Source organism: Schistocerca gregaria, chromosome X (assembly GCF_023897955.1).
Source record: "Schistocerca gregaria isolate iqSchGreg1 chromosome X, iqSchGreg1.2, whole genome shotgun sequence".
Taxonomy (NCBI): domain Eukaryota; kingdom Metazoa; phylum Arthropoda; class Insecta; order Orthoptera; family Acrididae; genus Schistocerca; species Schistocerca gregaria.
The window spans coordinates 313,737,885-313,756,179 of NC_064931.1; the positions used below are offsets into that span (position 1 = coordinate 313,737,885).

Genomic DNA, 18,295 nt, shown 5'->3' on the forward strand with positions numbered 1-18,295 from the left:
GCTGCACAGAATAGGTCTAATGTGCTACATCCTGCACGTCACTTCCAAATCTGGTCGAGTATTCCATGGGAATGTATTTACTTTATAAGGTTTCAGTGTAGTTACAAATTAAAAACTGTTTGAATGTCTGTAAAATCTGAATTAATCTGGTTTCTTCTGTCCATAGCACTGAGGATATTGTGTGTGGAGAGCACGATTTGAGTTTTGCGTGTTCAGTGTTTCCGGAACCAGTTTGGATTTTCACGTAGAAGGTTATTTTGTCCTATGTAGATCTTATATTATTTGACTTCAAAATAGGCTTTCAGGTTCCATTACATACATGTGAGGAATATAGGATGGTAGTTTTATTGATTAGTTGGGCTTTATTGTTTATAGATTGGTGTGATCTACGCTCACTTTGTTGCAGAGAACATATCATTGCCCACAGGATCTGTTGGTAAATTATACTACTGGCCATTAAAATTGATACACCTGGAAGATGACGTGCTACAGATGCAAAATTTAACTGACAGGAAGAAGATGCTGTGATATGCGAATGATTAGCTTTTCAGAGCATTCACACAAGGTTGGCGCTGGTGATGACACCTACAATGTGCTGACATAAGGAAAGTTTCCAACCGATTTCTCATACACAAACAGCAGTTAACAGGCGTTGCCTGGTGAAATGTTGTGATGCCTCGTGTAAGGAGCAGAAATGCGTACCATCACCTTTCTAACTTTGATAAAGGTCGGATTGTAGCCTATTGCGATTGCAGTTTATCTTATCGCGACATTGCTGCTCGTGTTGGTCGAGATCCAATGGCTGTTAGCAGAATATGAAATCGGTGGGTTCAGGAGGGTAATACGGAACGCCGTGCTGGATCCCAATGGCCCCGTATCACTAGCAGTCGAGATGACAGGCATCTTATCCGCATGGCTGTAACGGATCGTGCAGCCACGTCTCGATCCCTGAGTCAACAGATGGGGACGTTTGCAAGACAACAACCATCTGCACGAACAGTTCGATGACGTTTGCAGCAGCATGGACTATCAGCTCAGAGACCATGGCTGTGGCTACCCTTGACGCTGCATCACAGCCAGGAGCCCCTCCGATGGTGTACTCAATGACGTACCAGGGTGCACGAATGGCAAAATGTCATTTTGTCGGATGAATCCAGATTCTGTTTACAGTATCATGATGGTCGCATCCGTGTTTGGCGACATCGTGGTGAACGCACATTGGAAGTCTGTATTCATCATCGCCATACTGGCGTATCACCTGGCGTGATGGTATGGGCTGCCATTGGTTACACATCTCGGTCACCTCTTGTTCGCATTGATGGCACTTTGAACAGTGGACATTACATTTCAGATGTGTTACGACCCGTGGCTCTACCCTTCATTCGATCCCTGCAAAAGCCTACTTTTCAACAGGATAATGCATGACTGCACAGGCCTTTCTGGATACAGAAAATGTTCGACTGCTGCCCTGACTAGCACATTCTCCAGATCTCTCACCAATTGAAAAATTGAAAACGCCTGGTCAATGGTGGCTGAGCAACTGGCTCGTCACAGTATGCCAGTCACTACTCTTGATGAACTGTGGTATCGTGTTGAAGCTGCATGGGCAGCTGTACCTGTACATGCCATCCAAGCTATGTTTGACTCAATGGCCAGGCATATCAATGCCATTATTATGGCCAGAGGTGGTTGTTCTGGGTACTGATTTATCAGGATCTATGCTCCCAAACTGCATGAAAATGTAATCACATGTCAGTTCTAGTATAATATATTTGTCCAATGAACACCCATGTATCATCTGCATTTCTTCTTGGTGTATCAATTTTAATGGCCAGTAGTGTATAATCAAAAGTCAAGCTAATTCACTCACAAATTCTGTGTTGAACTTGCCTTGGATTCCATCAGAGCCTGAGGATTTCTAGATTTTTAGCAGTTAAGCTGATTTTCAACATCATTGTTACTGACTGCTATGTCACTTATGTTAGTTTGATACATTAAATTAATGAAAAAAATATGCTTACGTGGATTTTTCATTATTGTCAGTGTACTAACAGCAAATTTGAATTTTTTAGTTTATGCTTTTAACTTTCAACTCAGTCATTTTCAGACCAATGTTATTTTATCTGCAATCGATAAATTTACTCTTCTCTGTCATATCAGAATGTTTGCATCATCATCATCATCATCATCATCATCATCATCATTATCGTGGAAACAGCCTCTAGAATTCTTCTACCAGTATTTGCAGTATGTATACATTTTAAAAATCTATTACCTGTTTTCTCTTCACTATGTGATGTATTAGGCACTTAAAAAAATTCTCTGTTGGTTGGATTAATGCCATCCAGTGCCTAGTATATGTACCCTGTAAACTGACTTGTTTCTTATCGTCTTTATAAAAAAAAAGAAATCATTCAAATGATCTAAGAAATATGAACTGACTGGGCTGACCAACACTTATGCTGACACTATACTGACTTTTATACTGCAGAAAATCATGTTTCATTTTTAAATTTCTTTTGTTTTTCATTATTTATTATTAGTTCTCTTTAGCTACTTCCATTTATGAAAGGCATTTCTTGGTAATGAAATATGTAACAATTTTATCATCACTCACTCTTAATTATCATTCTTTCACCTACCGTTGTGCTTCCTCAAAATTTTTAAGTAATTATATTTTGATACATGGGTGTTTATCTGTTTCTTGAAAAATGTATGTATTATCATCATTTATCAAATTCGTCTTGTTCAGAGAGCTATTTGGAAGAAGTTCGGCAGTGGACTTGTTATTTTATACTTATTACTTGCTTATGTGCAAGGTACACTTTCTCCCTTAGTTAATAGTTGTTCCAGAATATAATGCTGTAAGACATTCTGAATAAAAAACAACTTTTTGACAATTTTATATCAGGTTTGTTCAGAAGTTGCAAAGCTTAGACCTCTGATAAGATATTTAATGTATGACATACAGTTCAGGTTATTATAGTTTAGTATGGTATAGTAATTTATTATTACATGGACGTTTTTTTACAGTTATACAAAGCATTCCAAGAGGAATGGTCAGAATTCAGGGATATGAGACAAATGGTCATTCAAAGCAAAAAGTCATGTAAACATGGGCTCTAAAATGCCTGTTTTAAGAACTATGGGCACTCTTCATTGCAATACTATGAAACACATCTCTTCTACTGAGCAAGTGCTCTTAGCTATTAAGATATGCATTTTAGAGCCCATGTTCACTAGACTTTTTTGCTCTGAATGATCATTCCTGTCACATCCCTGAATACTGACCATTCCATTAATACAACAAAAAAGCATGTCATACATATAGACATGTAAGTATATACAGATGTTGTTAATGAAGATAGACTTAGTTGATCAGCCATGTCCCAGTTGAGGGAATCAGCCAGGCTGTTGTATGAAATGATTTAGGAAAACCTAAATCAGAATGGTTGAATAAGAGCGTTAGACCTCATTCACACGAATCTGAAGCCAGCATGTTAACAAATGCTCTACCTCAGTCAGTTTATAGCTGTTGTACAGTGAGCCTTTATTGTTACATACTTGGAACAGTTTAGCCTTATAACATCAGAAATAGATATACAGTAGACTATTCTATTTCGTTTATTAATTTTCTCACATGTGTTATCTCCAGCCTTCTGTAGTACAGAACTGGATCTTCAGCTACAGTACACTTGCAGAGAACCATTTAATAATTTTTAAGACATTTTTATTTACGTTTTTAAGTGTTCAGATTTTTCGATTAGGTTTGATTACAATACTTGCATCATCAGCAAAGAAAATTTTTCAACTTCTCAGGTATATGGTAACAAATAATATATGTGTACTTGCAGACTGAAGCAATGAATGAAAAGTCATACCAAGGCTGGGATTCGAACCCAGTTCTCCATCTCACTAGGCTGATGCAGTAACCACTATGTCTTCCGGGCACACTGGCTTTTCACAACTGTATGGACTACCCTAGTGTGCCTCCCTCTTCAATCCAAATTACCATTCATGCCTCACCCCACTTGGTATTCCCCCTAAGGTCTCTGGAACCACATAGTTTCATTTGAAGGTGAGGCGCTACCCCAGTACAGTTAAAAGCCTTTGCTATGCTACTCGAGTTTAGGGGGAGTATCAAGTGGTCTGAGGTGTGAATGGTAATTTGGATTGAGGAGGGAGGTGTGCTAGGGTAGTTCATGCAGTTGTGCATCTACCTTGTGAACAGAAGACCTGGGTTCAAATTCTGGCCTTGGTACAAATTTCCGTTTGTCGCGTCAGTCTGCATGTATACGTCATAGATGTGCGAGTCTTGGAAAGGTCTCTGAAACCATATAGTTTCATTTGAAATTATGTATATATAACGAGAAGAATAGTGGACCAAATATTGATTGCTTTGGTACATATGTAGTGATTGTACCTCACCATGAAAATGCTGTTTCACTGTGTTTTTTGTGGCATTCTTAATGTGACACTTTGCATGCCTTTAATTAGGATGAAAACCAGTTACTAGCAAGGTCTGTGATGATATATTTTTTGAGATTCTGGTGAAGAATACTGTGAATTATATATAATCATATTTAATTTGCCAAACCCCCAAAAAATACCAGTTGGAACTATTATGTAATTTAAATGTTATATAATCTGATTTGCAAACTGAAAAATGTATTTTGAAATTCATAGTGGGACTGACTAAGTATGTTATTGTTGGATAGGATTGTTATTTCTCTTGCTTGTGTAATTGTTTTCCGTTATCTTCAAGAAGGAGATAAGTAGTGACACTGGCCAGTAATTGTTAATCTCTCTTTTACTACCTTCTATGTAAAGGCATCTGAGGGTTGCATGTTTCAGCTTTTCTGGAAATATTTTTTGTGAAATTGTTTTGTTGTGTATCTTGATATGGTACACAGTTGCTTAACTGTTTTACAGACAGATTGATGTTAGGAATTGGTTAATATGCTGGACTCATTGGACAGAAGTTGGATTGAAATCATAGTCTGGTTTTTGGCTGGTGTCCAGATCCTTACTGGACTAAGTTAGTGCCTTGTTCTAATGACTTAGATGTTGTTGATATGCTAATGGTTAACATTTGTTCTTGTTTATCAGAATACCAATTGATTAATACGCTATTAACATTCAAGTGCTATCATTAGAAAACTTACATAATTTTCATTATGTCTGTCAGATATATGCCATAAATTACAATATATATCCACTTTTTACACAAGTATTTTAGGACAATGTGGTAAATAAATACACGTACATCCTTTTGCTTTTTTAATAGCCACAAAACTGCTAAACAGCTAGCAAAATCTTGTAAAAGAAAGAAAATGTAAATAGACGTATTTATACTTTGAAAACATACTGCAATATTGAAGTTTAAATACAAAAACAGGGGAGAATAATAGTATAAAGAACAAAATTAGTCACAGTCTTCTTCATTATGTTTATTTCCTGTGTCACACCCATCAGCAGAAACAAAAATGCAATGTTGCAGGCTTAAATACTGTCCACATGTCTTGCAGGTATATTTTATCGATCTTGTTGTTTTCATGGCCTATCAGGGCTGGCAACACTTCCTATTTGCACTGTCAGTGATCACCGGATTGGCATGAGGAATGACTGGTTGTCAATTTTCAGATGAGATTTCATGAATTCTTGTAGAAATTGAGTGAGATAAACAAGGCATAAGTGACCACCTTTTCAAGTGATTATCAATAATTTCTCCTCCAAATATTCTAAGAAACAGCTGATATTGGAGTTGTTTGACTCTGTTTCTCATATGAATAACTTGAGAATTGATTCCAGCAATATTTTAAACTGAAAAGTAAACCATCAGCCAGCGTGTAGTACCACTGATGACACTGTGAGTGGAGCACATTTTGTCACCTGTATCTACTCCAGTCTTATATACATTATAGTAAGTTGCCATTTCAGGCTTTTTCTTGTCACCAGTATGTTTATCAGTTCAGTCTTCCTTGTGTAAACTTGAGATGAGTATTAAATTTTTATTTTTACTTTCATTTTGAGACTTGTATGAAACTAGCATTTCTTCTTTATGGAATACAAAAAGGCTGTAAAAGTTCTGTTTTTCACCTCTCTTATCTATTTAGGGATCTCCCATTTGCTCTTTTTTAGTGTTTCCTCAAAAAGCAGGCAATGTTTTGCCAATAAGGATTGAAGAAGAGTGATGTCACTAAACCACTCATCAGCCATTGCATTATGTCCTGTGTTAGTTACGCGAGTAACCTTTCATTGTACTAGGTCTGTGCATTTGTTACTGCATTGGAATGGTCCCTCTGGTTCCAGAATGAGATTTTCACTCTGCAGCGGAGTGTGCGCTGATATGAAACTTCCTGGCAGATTAAAACTGTGTGCCTGACCGAGACTCGAACTCGGGACCTTTGCCTTTCGCGGGCAAGTGCTCTACCAACTGAGCTAGGTAGGAGACGAGGTACTGGCAGAAGTAAAGCTATGAGTACCGGGCGTGAGTCGTGCTTCGGTAGCTCAGTTGGTAGAGCACTTGCCCGCGAAAGGCAAAGGTCCCGAGTTCGAGTCTCGGTCTGGCACACAGTTTTAATCTGCCAGGAAGTTTCATATCAGCGCACACTCCTCTGCAGAGTGAAAATCTCATTCTGGAAACATCCCCCAGGCTGTGGCTCAGCCATGTCTCCGCAATATCCTTTCTTTCAGGAGTGCTAGTTCTGCAAGCTTCGCAGGAGAGCTTCTGTAAAGTTTGGAAGGTAGGAGACGAGGTACTGGCAGAAGTAAAGCTGTGAGTACCGGGCGTGAGTCGTGCTTCGGTAGCTCAGTTGGTAGAGCACATGCCCGCGAAAGGCAAAGGTCCCGAGTTCGAGTCTCGATCGGGCACACAGTTTTAATCTGCCAGGAAGTTTCATATCAGCGCACACTCCGCTGCAGAGTGAAAATCTCATTCTGGAAACATCCCCCAGGCTGTGGCTAAACCATGTTTCCCCAATATCCTTTCTTTCAGGAGTGCTAGTTCTGCAAGCTTCGCAGGAGAGCTTCTGTAAAGTTTTGAAGGTAGGAAACGAGGTACTGGCAGAAGTAAAGCTGTGAGTACTGGGCGTGAGTCGTGCTTCGGTAGCTCAGTTGGTAGAGCACTTGCCCGCGAAAGGCAAAGGTCCCGAGTTCGAGTCTCGGTCTGGCACACAGTTTTAATCTGCCAGGAAGTTTCATATCAGCGCACACTCCTCTGCAGAGTGAAAATCTCATTCTGGAAACATCCCCCAGGCTGTGGCTCAGCCATGTCTCCGCAATATCCTTTCTTTCAGGAGTGCTAGTTCTGCAAGCTTCGCAGGAGAGCTTCTGTAAAGTTTGGAAGGTAGGAGACGAGGTACTGGCAGAAGTAAAGCTGTGAGTACCGGGCGTGAGTCGTGCTTCGGTAGCTCAGTTGGTAGAGCACATGCCCGCGAAAGGCAAAGGTCCCGAGTTCGAGTCTCGGTTGGGCACACAGTTTTAATCTGCCAGGAAGTTTCGTCCCTCTGGTTGTTTACCAGAATAAATTTCCAGTCTGATGGTATAAAACATTGTAGAATTGACAACTGAAAATATTTTTTTCATGTATTTTGATGCAATATACTGAGTGAATGGGGATCTGGTTCTAAAGGCTTCTAGCTTTTCATCAGTTGTGACATCAACTCCCACACAACTGCAAGTGCTGCAGTTGTTTGCAGACTTTTCAAAGAAATCATGAATAGCTCCTAATTAGTCAATTGTTCTCCTTTGTAGTCTACTTTCTCTATCATAAAGTTTCATAGTTTTCAATAAGAATTGAGGGACATCATCTAATGGAATATTCGTATGCCAAATCCATTTTTATCCCACAACTCATCAAGATTGCTTCTTCCACCTTTATAATGTCCTGCCATGTATAAAAGGCCTATGAAGGCATGTATGAGGGGTATTCATTATATAACCAAACACATTTCTTTTTTCTTTGCAATTTTGGTTGAAAAAACTGTGGACTTTGCTATGGGACATTGAAGAATAATCAATCCTTCTTCAGCCCTGTATTTTCATGAAGTCCTGATAGGTGGTGGCTCTATATGTAGCCTTCAAACTGGCGTCTGTAACGGAAGTGCATTTCAGGCAGACAACTGTTACTGGATTTCTTGCGGTGGAAAACCAGAGCATCTCAGATATCCATAAGTGCTTCCAGACTGTCTACAGAGACCTGGTATTGAACAAAAGCACAAAGTGTTGTTGGGAAGAGGTCTCTGCCACATTGGAACAGGGTCTCACAAACCTGTCCAATTGCCCATGTGCCAGCCGGCCGCACACATCTGTGACTCCTGTAATGTTGAAATTTGTGAATACTCTCTTTCAAGGTGATCGATGGATCACAATCAAACACCTTGCTGCTCAACTGGACACCACCAGTTGGGGTACTCCAAGGTGTATGCCTGCTGGGTTCCTCGTTGCCTAACAGAAGACCATAAAGAACAATGATGTGCCATCTGTGCAGAATTGCTTGCTCATTACAAGGTTGACCATGACAATTTTTTCGAACATTGTAATATGCAATAAAACGTAGGTTCATCACTTCGAGCCAGAAACAAAATGCCAATCCATTGAGTGACACCACATCACCGCTCCTCTGCAGAAAAAGTTCAAAGCCGTACCATCAGCCGATGGTCTTCTAGGACTCTGAACAGGTTATTCTGTTTGATATATTCTCTCATGGTGCAGTGATCAACTCTGAAATGTATTGTGCTACTCACAGGGAATTGAAGAGATGACTTTGTTGTGCTGTTGCCACTATAGTGCAAATGAATTTCTCCTTCATGACAATGCAGGGCCTCACACAAGTCTGCACACCTGAAAGGAGCTGACAAACTTCGCTGGGGTGTTCTTCCTCATCCACCCTACAGCCCAGATTTCACACCTTCTGACTTCCATCTGTTTGTCCCAATGAAGGATGCATTCTATGGGAAGCAGTCTGTGGATGACGAGGATGATCTGGATGCAGCAAGACTTTGGTTCTGACATCCAATAGAGTGGACAATGCAGGCATTCAGGTCCTCCCAGTAAGGCGACGTAAGGCCGTTGCATTGAATAGAGATTATGTTGAGAAATAGAGTTTTGCAGTCAAAAGAGTGGGAAGTAATGTGGTGTATAGGAATTCTGAATATAACCAACCTGCTTTCAGAAAAAAAAGGTGTTACATTAGTAATTCAGCAGTCTTTGTTTTTCAGTCCCATCAGTATGGCATGTAAACATAGGCTGTAAATAATGTGGGATGCTGTCGGTGTACTGATTTGAATATGTAATAATCATATCTACCATGTCATTGTCAATGAGACACTTACACATGTTTATGAATTTCCAGCATGCTGGAGTAGCTGTGGATCAGCAACTTCTGTTAACCAGGTGAACGAAGAACCAACCCAAAGCTGCAAATTTTACTTTTTTACTCACTCAATTGCTAGTTTTGGGCTGAGACTCATTTTCAAATCATTGTAACATAGTTGAAAATGGCACTTTTGAAGATGTGAAAGCCGTATCAAAAATTTGCACATCTCTGGAAATGACATTTTCGACTATGTTATGATGATTTGAAAATGAGTCTTGGTCCAAAACTGGTCATCGAGTGAATAAAAAAGTAAAATTTGCAACTTTGGACCCAGTTTTGATTCTACTTCCACATATTGACAATTTTTTCAATATTTCGGGCCATTCCAATTACACCTGGCTGGCGCTTGATTAGATTGTGCTTGGCAGTTTTCATCTGTTGACTGTTAGGTGTTTTCTCCCAAGTAAATGTTTCTATTACCTTCTTTCCCTGTTTCTGGTGATAAACATAGAATTTCAGCTTTTCTTCTTCTTCTTCTTCTTCTTCTTCTTCTTCTTCAACAACAACAGAGTCCACATCTGTGCAGCTCTGCTCATCTTGTAAGTCTTCCTCCCACTCTTCAGTGTCCTCTGCTGCATCAGTGTCACAATCTTCCTCTTCTAAATTGTATGAAGATGCTCCAGGATGCACTTCATCCCCATCCATACCATCAAACTATATTTGGTGGCCTCTTGCTAGATCAGCTGGCTCATTCAAGTCAAAAAGATGTTTCTCTAATGCCAGTCTGATTCTGTCATGGATGAAACTAATAGTTAGTTGGTGTTTTACTAAAATAATTAGAGTAAAAGCACATAAATGGAACTAAGAAGAAAATTATAGATTGAGCAAAAATACTTACAAATTTGCTGTCATCGTATCTGAGTGTTACACAGGCTTCCGATCATGATGACTTTCATTTCCAAAGCTAGAAAAATAACAATACATTCGAATGCTACTAACACAATTGGAATAAAATGACAATAATACACTTAAGAACAAAAATAGAGGCTTATCAAAAATAATTACAAATTTGAAGTTGGCGTGTCTAAGAGATACAAAATCCATTGAGAGTGATAGCCTTCACTTTAATATGGCTTTAAAATGGTTGTTGTTTGGCACCTCTTGAGTTAGGAACATAGATGGTGGGAGGCTACCCCCTCTCTACAGCTGCACTTGCCATTACGCTAAGAAGTCAGTGTCTCTGCTAGAGATATGAGGATAGCTATCGAGTGTTCAAGAAAATATCACATGTCTAAAATATTATTATTTCCATTCACTCTGTCCAGAAGCACCGAATTTGTACATAGGTGTCTTTGTCTCGCCAGTTCCCTACTGCCAAAATTCTTCTACATTTCAAAAACAATTATTGGATTTGAATGTATGACATTTTATGTTGTGTGGAGTGTGTTTAGAATTTAGTTTCTGAAATTCAAATAATCTCTGTAAGAACAATTCAACTTCAAATGCAGCAAGGGGTTGAGGTGGAGTTACTGTTTAATGCATCTACAACACTCAGCCTCAAATGCAGACCAACTGGAGACACTCTCAAAGATTAAAAACAAGAACATCCAAATATCTTCTGAGGTCTAAATGTTTCACTTCAATGTAGTGTGGCACAGAAAACTATTGGGTGGTTGAGGGGCTCACATTTGAGAGGACGGTGTTTCAAACCCCCGTCCAACTATCCATATTTAGGTTTTCCATGACTTCCCTAAATCAGTTGCGATGACACTCACATGCTTTGTTTCTTTGTTTGTTTGTTGTCCTCGGTTTCGACATACTGGCTGAAAAACTAGGTGGTGTCTACTGCAAATGATGTAGCCGACAGGTGCACATTTGTGTTTCACTGTCTTTTACTTTCACTGTTCACAAGCCCCCAATATTACACAGTCATATGACCAGTGCACTATTGTTTTAACTTTCCATAAGTCTCATTAATAGGTTGCAGGTGAACATCCACATACTGCTACAATAGTTTACAGTTGAACATCTCTGAGCAGTAAAAAACATAACCACATAGTCCACAGTTTTTTGGGGATAATCAGGTACATATGGAACAGACACTGTCATTGGCTTAACGCACAGCCTATTGGTGCAATACTTATTTCACTGTTAAGTTGGTGCATTGTTGTCATTATAACCAACACAGGTTCCTTGTCTGAAACTTGGCCATTGACTGACTGTCTAGTGATCAAAAATTGGCCCCTTAAATATCCTCACAATAATAGGTACTGAAACTACACATTGTTCAAAGTTAAATTTGCAGAAATTACAATTAAATTTACTGAATACATCGAAAAATTGGTTCTTTTTAACAGTTTCTTATACTACAAAAGCCTAATTATTTGCTTAAATCATGAAATTAACAAATATAAGTACGCAAATACTACTTTGGACAAAACTTAATTACTTTGGAATTAATTAAGAGCCAGCTTTGCTAACATGTTTTCAAATATTTTTATTTTATTTTTATTTATTTATTTATCCATCCGTAGACAATCAGGATTGTATGGATGTTGTCAACATGAGTATATACAATAGGTACACAAATTTATAATTGTCACAATCGGAATTCATGAATATTATAACAAGATGCATTTTTAAACCACTTAATGGCACAGTTGCTAATTTTTACATATTTCTATGCATTCACATCATCTCAAGTAATCATTGACAGTATAAAAGCACTTTTCCGAGAGATATTTTTTTAGCGATTTCCTCAGGTTATCTATTTTGCTTATGTCTTTGATCCCTTGTGGAAGTTTATTGTATAATTTAATTCCATTATATAACATGCTGTTTTGAGTTTTTGATTTGTTTTTCCTATAGAGGTGTAAGTGTTGTCTGTGTCTGGTGTCATGTGCATGTATGGAACTGTTTATCGGGAACTGGTCAATGTGTCTTTTTTATGTATATTACTGTCTGCAAAATGTATTCACACGGAACTGTCAATATACCCAAAGATTTAAATAACTCTGTGCAATGGGATCTACTGCTACTTTTTGTTATGATTCGTACGGCCCGTTTTTGCAACTTAAATATTGTTTGTCTGTTCTGCTCTGTTGATCCCCAGAAGGTTATGCCATAACTAATTATAGAGTGGACATACGCAAAATATGCAGTTCTAGTACACCGGCTACTACACACTGAATTTATAATCCTAAGTGCATAGCATGCTGAAGCTATTCGCTTTCCAAGTACCGCAGTGTGCTTGGTCCAATTTAGTTGAGAGTCGACATGCATGCCTAAAAATTTTGTTGATGGTACACATTCTATGTGCTCGTCATTAACTTTTAGCTTGCTACTGTTCGGTTTTCTGTTTAAGTGGAAGCTAATACTGTTGGTTTTTTTTTTTTACATTTAGGGTTAATTTATTAATCTCTATCCATTGGCATACATGCTTAAGTGTTTCCTCAGCTTTTTCATTGAGTGCACTTGGCGACTCAGCTTTGATTAGGATGTTACTGTCATCAGCAAACAGTACTGATTCACCATGTTTGACACTTTGTGGAAAATTGTTTATGTATATTAAAAAGAGGATTGGGCCCAGCACACTTCCTTGGGGGACTCCTATGTTGATGTATTCTGGGTTTGAAAGGTGTGAAAAGGTGTGATTGGAGTTGGTTTGAGTGATCTCCACCTGTTGGACCCTGTTTTGCAGGTATGAATGAAACCACATGTTTGTTACTCCTCTTACTCCTAGTGCATTTAGTTTGTTTAGCAAAATTGTGTGGTCTACCGTGTCAAATGCTTTGGTCAAATCAAGGAAGATCCCTGTTATGTGGTCTCCTTTGTCTAGTGCTTCGAGGATAACATTTGAGAAGTGAGCTACAGCTGAATTTGTGCCAAATAGATACTTTAAGAATAGTAGCATTTCGTCTTCCAAATGTTTATAACTAGTACAGAATTTATATTTGTTTATACATCAGAATAGAATTTAAATTACAAAACAATTACTGACTTTCACCCTATAATGAAAGTTTCTAACTAGGAATAGTCAAAATAAACTAGGAAATCAATTACTTACATAAAACTAAGCACAAAATTAGATCTTGTGTTATACTCTTTAAAACTGAGAGCCAACCTTTCTCTTTTATGAAAATACTGATTATACTCACATATGTTAATCAGTTAAAATTGAAAAAAAAAGAACTAGTTTAAGGAGGCAGATGGAAAAAGAAGAGGGCAAGTAAAAATAACCCAGCTTGCTTCATCACACAGTCCAGGCAAATGACAGGATGGTTCCTTTGGAAAGGACAAGGCTGATTTCCTTCCCCACCATAATAAAAAAAATAGAAAAAGTTGTTTCTAAGTGTAGTTGCATGAGCAGGATTAAAAAAAAAGTGTTCATTAATATTAACACCAATCGTGTATACAAACACATAAACTGACTTTTTACACGTCATTTCAATGAAAGAATCATCCAAAAGGCATATGGAATATGTAACTAACAAACTAACTGAATAACTAACACTCTAATTACGTAACTGTTGATGGAATGTTAAAGTCTAATCATCTTTGAGGGGGATTACAGGGTGAAGTAGATGAGGCTTAAATGCCTGTTGTACTTGTGGAAGTCACTAAAGGAATGAGGTAGACATTACCCATGTGTTGACAGCACTTTATTTAGGCGTTGGGAAAATGTTTGTTGCCAGTGCAAATATGAATTCAGTTTTCTTACAATTATGTTATTGTAGATAGAGCCTTTTTGCTCACCAGTTGAATCTGGCATATGGCAGTCCACTTACCTTGACATGGTGGTCAGAACAAATTCTACCACATTATTGTTAATGACATGAAGGATTGATGTGCTTACATTTGGCACAATACTGCTCCAACCCAACACTATGTCTCAGGAAGGAAGCAGTTTCAATCATCTTCTATACTCAAGGAATTAATGTGATTCCATTCTGATTGTGCTGCCCTGCTTAATGTTACCAATTGTTTCCCTAAATCGCTTTTGGCAAATGCCAGGATCCTTTCTTTGAAAAGGTCACAGCTCATTCATTATCTAATCCACTACCATAAGAGAAAGTAGTCTCTCTCTTAGTGATTTTCATATTGGTTATATGTTAAACTTTAGTCTTCTTTCTTAATTTAGAGGGTACTGTACCACACTTTAATCTTACACTTTTAATGGGAGAATACAACGATCTTTTCTACATAACCACCAGTCTAACAATAGAATAACAGACTTTCTGTACATTCTGCCTTACTGTTGTTTTTTTTTTGTAAGTTTTTCCTGGAGGTAGAATATTAGATATATTTATCGGATCAGGAAGAATTTAGCTGAGAAACCCTGTGTAGCAGAGTTTATGTTGTTTGATGCCTGTGTGAAATGTAGAATTTGTTTTATTTTCCATGTTTGTTTTTCACTGTTACTGTTCAGTGTTTGACATAGATCACATACACTTGCAAAGTATGGTCATTAGCTTCCGTGGTGATTTTTAAGAGCTTCAGTTTTTTTAAACAAACAGCTAATAATGAACCTCATGAACAATGTCATTGTTTGTCAGCATCTGATTATTGATTGTATAGTAAAGGTAAATTTTTAACAAGTAATTGTGGTTTACAGATTACTTATGGATATCCCTGATATTTTTAAATATAAAAATTACATAATGTGCAGATGGTCTTGGGGAAAGCTACATCATAGTTACTGGTAACTGTGATAACTGCAGAAGTTATTTACATTTGATTCTCTCTACACTTTCAGGCATTAGGGAGAAAATTCAGTCACATTTCCTTTTATCATTGAGAGGATGTGAAATCTATTGAGCCTTCAACATGGACCAAAATGCAAAAAATAGAACACAGCTGTTGGATGCTGTATAGTTTTTCAGCTCTCATGTGGTGAAAGCATATGCATTAGCATGTGCATGTGCATGTATTGCTGTATATACTTCTCCATTGCAGTGCATCTGTTTTATGAGGTTTGTAGAGGCTTAAATTTTTAAATATGTATTGATATTTCTGTTCTTTTGTTTGTCTTACTAGCTCATTGCATCAGTCTGTCCATTCCCTGCTTTCGGTATTGAAATAAATAGCCCAAACTAGCTTTTCATATGTCATGCTTTAAATCTGTTGTTTCACTGTATTGTCATCACAGTGGTGCTTAATGGGAAATTAGCAATACTGTATGCTGCAGTGACCAATTCAGTTTGTTCACTTTTTTGCCTTTGTTACACCTGGCTAGATGCTATACGGTTTTGTTACCGTGATTCACCAAGCTGTTGAAGCAAAATGTTGCAGTCATCAGAACAATGTTGGAGTTCATAGAGGCCTTGCTTTACAATTAGAGATGAAACAAGCACTAGGTATAAAAGCAACACTAAATTGTAGTGCTCAGAACCTGTAGAAAACATTTCAGTCCTTTGGGAAAAGAGGGAGGATTATTAAGGTTTAGTGTCCTGTCAACGATGAGGGGTTTAGAGAAGGAGCACAAGCTGAAATTGAGGATTGCCATAAGCTATTTTGGAAAACTTAAATCTGTATGGCTGAAGGGGATGTCAACCTTTGCCCCCTCTGTGCCACCTTGCTCAGTTCAATTCTTTGGGTTCAAATTGTAATATATTACTAAGTGAAACAAAAGCAAAGCAGGCAATAGTCGTCAAATTGCATAAATCAACAGGTAACCCTATGAGTCCCAACAATATTAAAAACAATATTTTAAAATTTTTCACAAAATTAATTCTTACTATCATTGTAAGCAATGAAAACAAGAAGAAATTGGCAAAAAAGAAACAATCAATTATATAAGTTCTTAGGCTTCCATGACCAATGCCATTTTGAATAAAATAATTTTGAGTATTAGGTCACATCGTTATGAAACACTAAAGCAGCTAAATTGGTGACATTTTGACCGACTTGTTATGGTCCTCTTCAGGTCGGTTAGTTGCTGGATACTGGAAAATCTCTTTCCGTATATACTGTCTATTTCAGTTACGTGGTGGCTACCGGTGTCACATATGTGGGATGTCGGTGAACAAATTGAAGAGAGATAACTATGGAGAGGGGCAGGAGAGATGGCTGTAGGTTATTGCCTGTGCTAAACTGATGTCTAATTGGAAGGCGACTATAGTAGGTGAGTGTTAGGAAATAGCATATTGGCAGGCTATTTCTTGTACCACTCTAGTAAGTAATTGGTAGGCAACTCTTGTCGTTGATTGATAGGCAGTAGCAGTTTGACAGCCTGTACCCAGGGGTAGTGTTTCCTGAAGTGAAGCATTAAGGTCACACTGCATGACATTTCTCTCATGACTGATGTTTCTGTTGTGAAACCCAGGTGAAGTGGTGCTGCTGGCTAACGAACACACTTGATCCATCAGGGTGGGATCACTGGCACCCAGGCCATGGGTAACTGAACCATTCTCCCTGTTCATGCTGTTAGGGCATTTGATTATTTCAGTAGCTTCTGTTATTTTTCGTAGCTGCATCCACAGCTGCTGATCAGGTATGAGAGGTTCTAGATAATTGATAGAATGGCATATTGCTGGTGGTGTTCTGCTATATCTGAGTTGTACTGTGCCAATCATAAATAATGTTCATGCCGAGGCACATGAGTGCTTATGGGTCTACTGGCTTCACCAAAATGACCAAAATGGACTTTACCACATACACACCAAAGTTGGTAGATGCCAGTAGTGTGGAGAGCATCCACTGGATCCTTAGTGGACCCCAACAGATCTTGAATCTTGTGGCCATTCATGAAGTACAGGTTTGATTCTTCCACAACACAGAACCTTGCAGTTGTGGTCGCTGATGCCTCTCACATAAGGTAGGCAAGCAACAGGATGAGTTTCTTCTGTATCTTCATCAGTTTTGCCCTCACTGTACCTCTTAGTTCTTTGTATGTTTCTGTTGCTGTATCCACTTGCACAGAATGTTGTCTTGAGCTCATTCAGTCCATTTTGTATGTGGTTAGTGCACCAATCTAGTGAACACAGACTGTCAGTATACATTGCAAAGTGTCATTTTGTGCTGGATGGTGTTGTGAATCTGCATGCTGGTATTTGTTGCTGTGCATCAGTTTCCTGTAGTATTTATGTCCTAGTTTGCTGCTAGATGTTTTATACACCTCCACGTTCAGAAAGGAATTGCTCTGTTGTTTTCCATTTCTAAAGAACAGTATGTTCTTATGTAAGCAGTTGAGGCACTCATGAAATCTGTATAGTTCTTTCCGATGCGACCATATGATGAACAGTGTTAGCCCAGTGGCACAGAATTTAGTATTGTATGTTTAAAAGCTCCACAAATAAGTCAGCTTCTACAGGTGAAAGGGAGGACCTATTGCTATTCTGACTGTTCATAAAATTTGCACTGTCAACTAAAATATGTTGAAGACAAGCACAATTGCACCAGTTGCAGGTGTCTGGTAGGATGGTGATGGTTTCAGCTATATACACATAGGTAAACAAAGTTTTTATGTTAAAATTAACCATAAGGTCCATAGCTAGTACTAGTAGGCTCATCTATGCCTGGCAGCAATGACTGAAACAATTTTGACAAAATAACGTACAAGCAAGCCTACACATTGAATGAAGTAGTAAAGAACTGCCAACAGAGATAAGTTATAGAGTTCACACTGGAGCAACAAATGTCAGTGGGATCAACTTATCCACATATTGTCTTGCAAAGCATCTGGCCAACAAATTATACAGCCTGGTTGGCCACACATAGTCTTATGTTAAGGTTTCTATGCATTTGATCCAGCTCATATGGAAACAGCAAGTAATAGCTACAGATCTTGTGGTTAGCTTTGACATAAAATCATTCTTTACCAGCATGTCCGTAGCTGAAACCTTCAACATCCTGCAAGAGTAAATACCACCCGACACCTGTGGACCAGTGCATATGTGCTTGTCTTTAACTTATCTAAGTTGGCAGGGTAAATTTTATGGGCTCTCCCCTTTGTCCTGTAGAAGCAGACATATTTGT

The 18,295-nt window shown here is 38.3% G+C and overlaps 1 protein-coding gene across 13 annotated transcripts in view; it reads left to right on the forward strand.

Moving 5' to 3' along the window:
* The window catches only part of LOC126298956 (glycoprotein endo-alpha-1,2-mannosidase), an 86,871-nt gene that overhangs the window by 20,464 nt on the left and 48,112 nt on the right, over positions 1 to 18,295 (forward strand). For 10 of the 13 annotated variants that reach the window (XM_049990568.1, XM_049990567.1, XM_049990572.1 and 7 more), the window contains one exon: positions 15,075 to 15,291. The exons of the other annotated variants lie outside the window; for them this stretch is intronic. The gene's annotated coding sequence lies outside the window, so the exon portion shown is untranslated. The remainder of the gene's footprint in view (positions 1 to 15,074; positions 15,292 to 18,295) is intronic. 13 annotated transcript variants of the gene reach the window in all.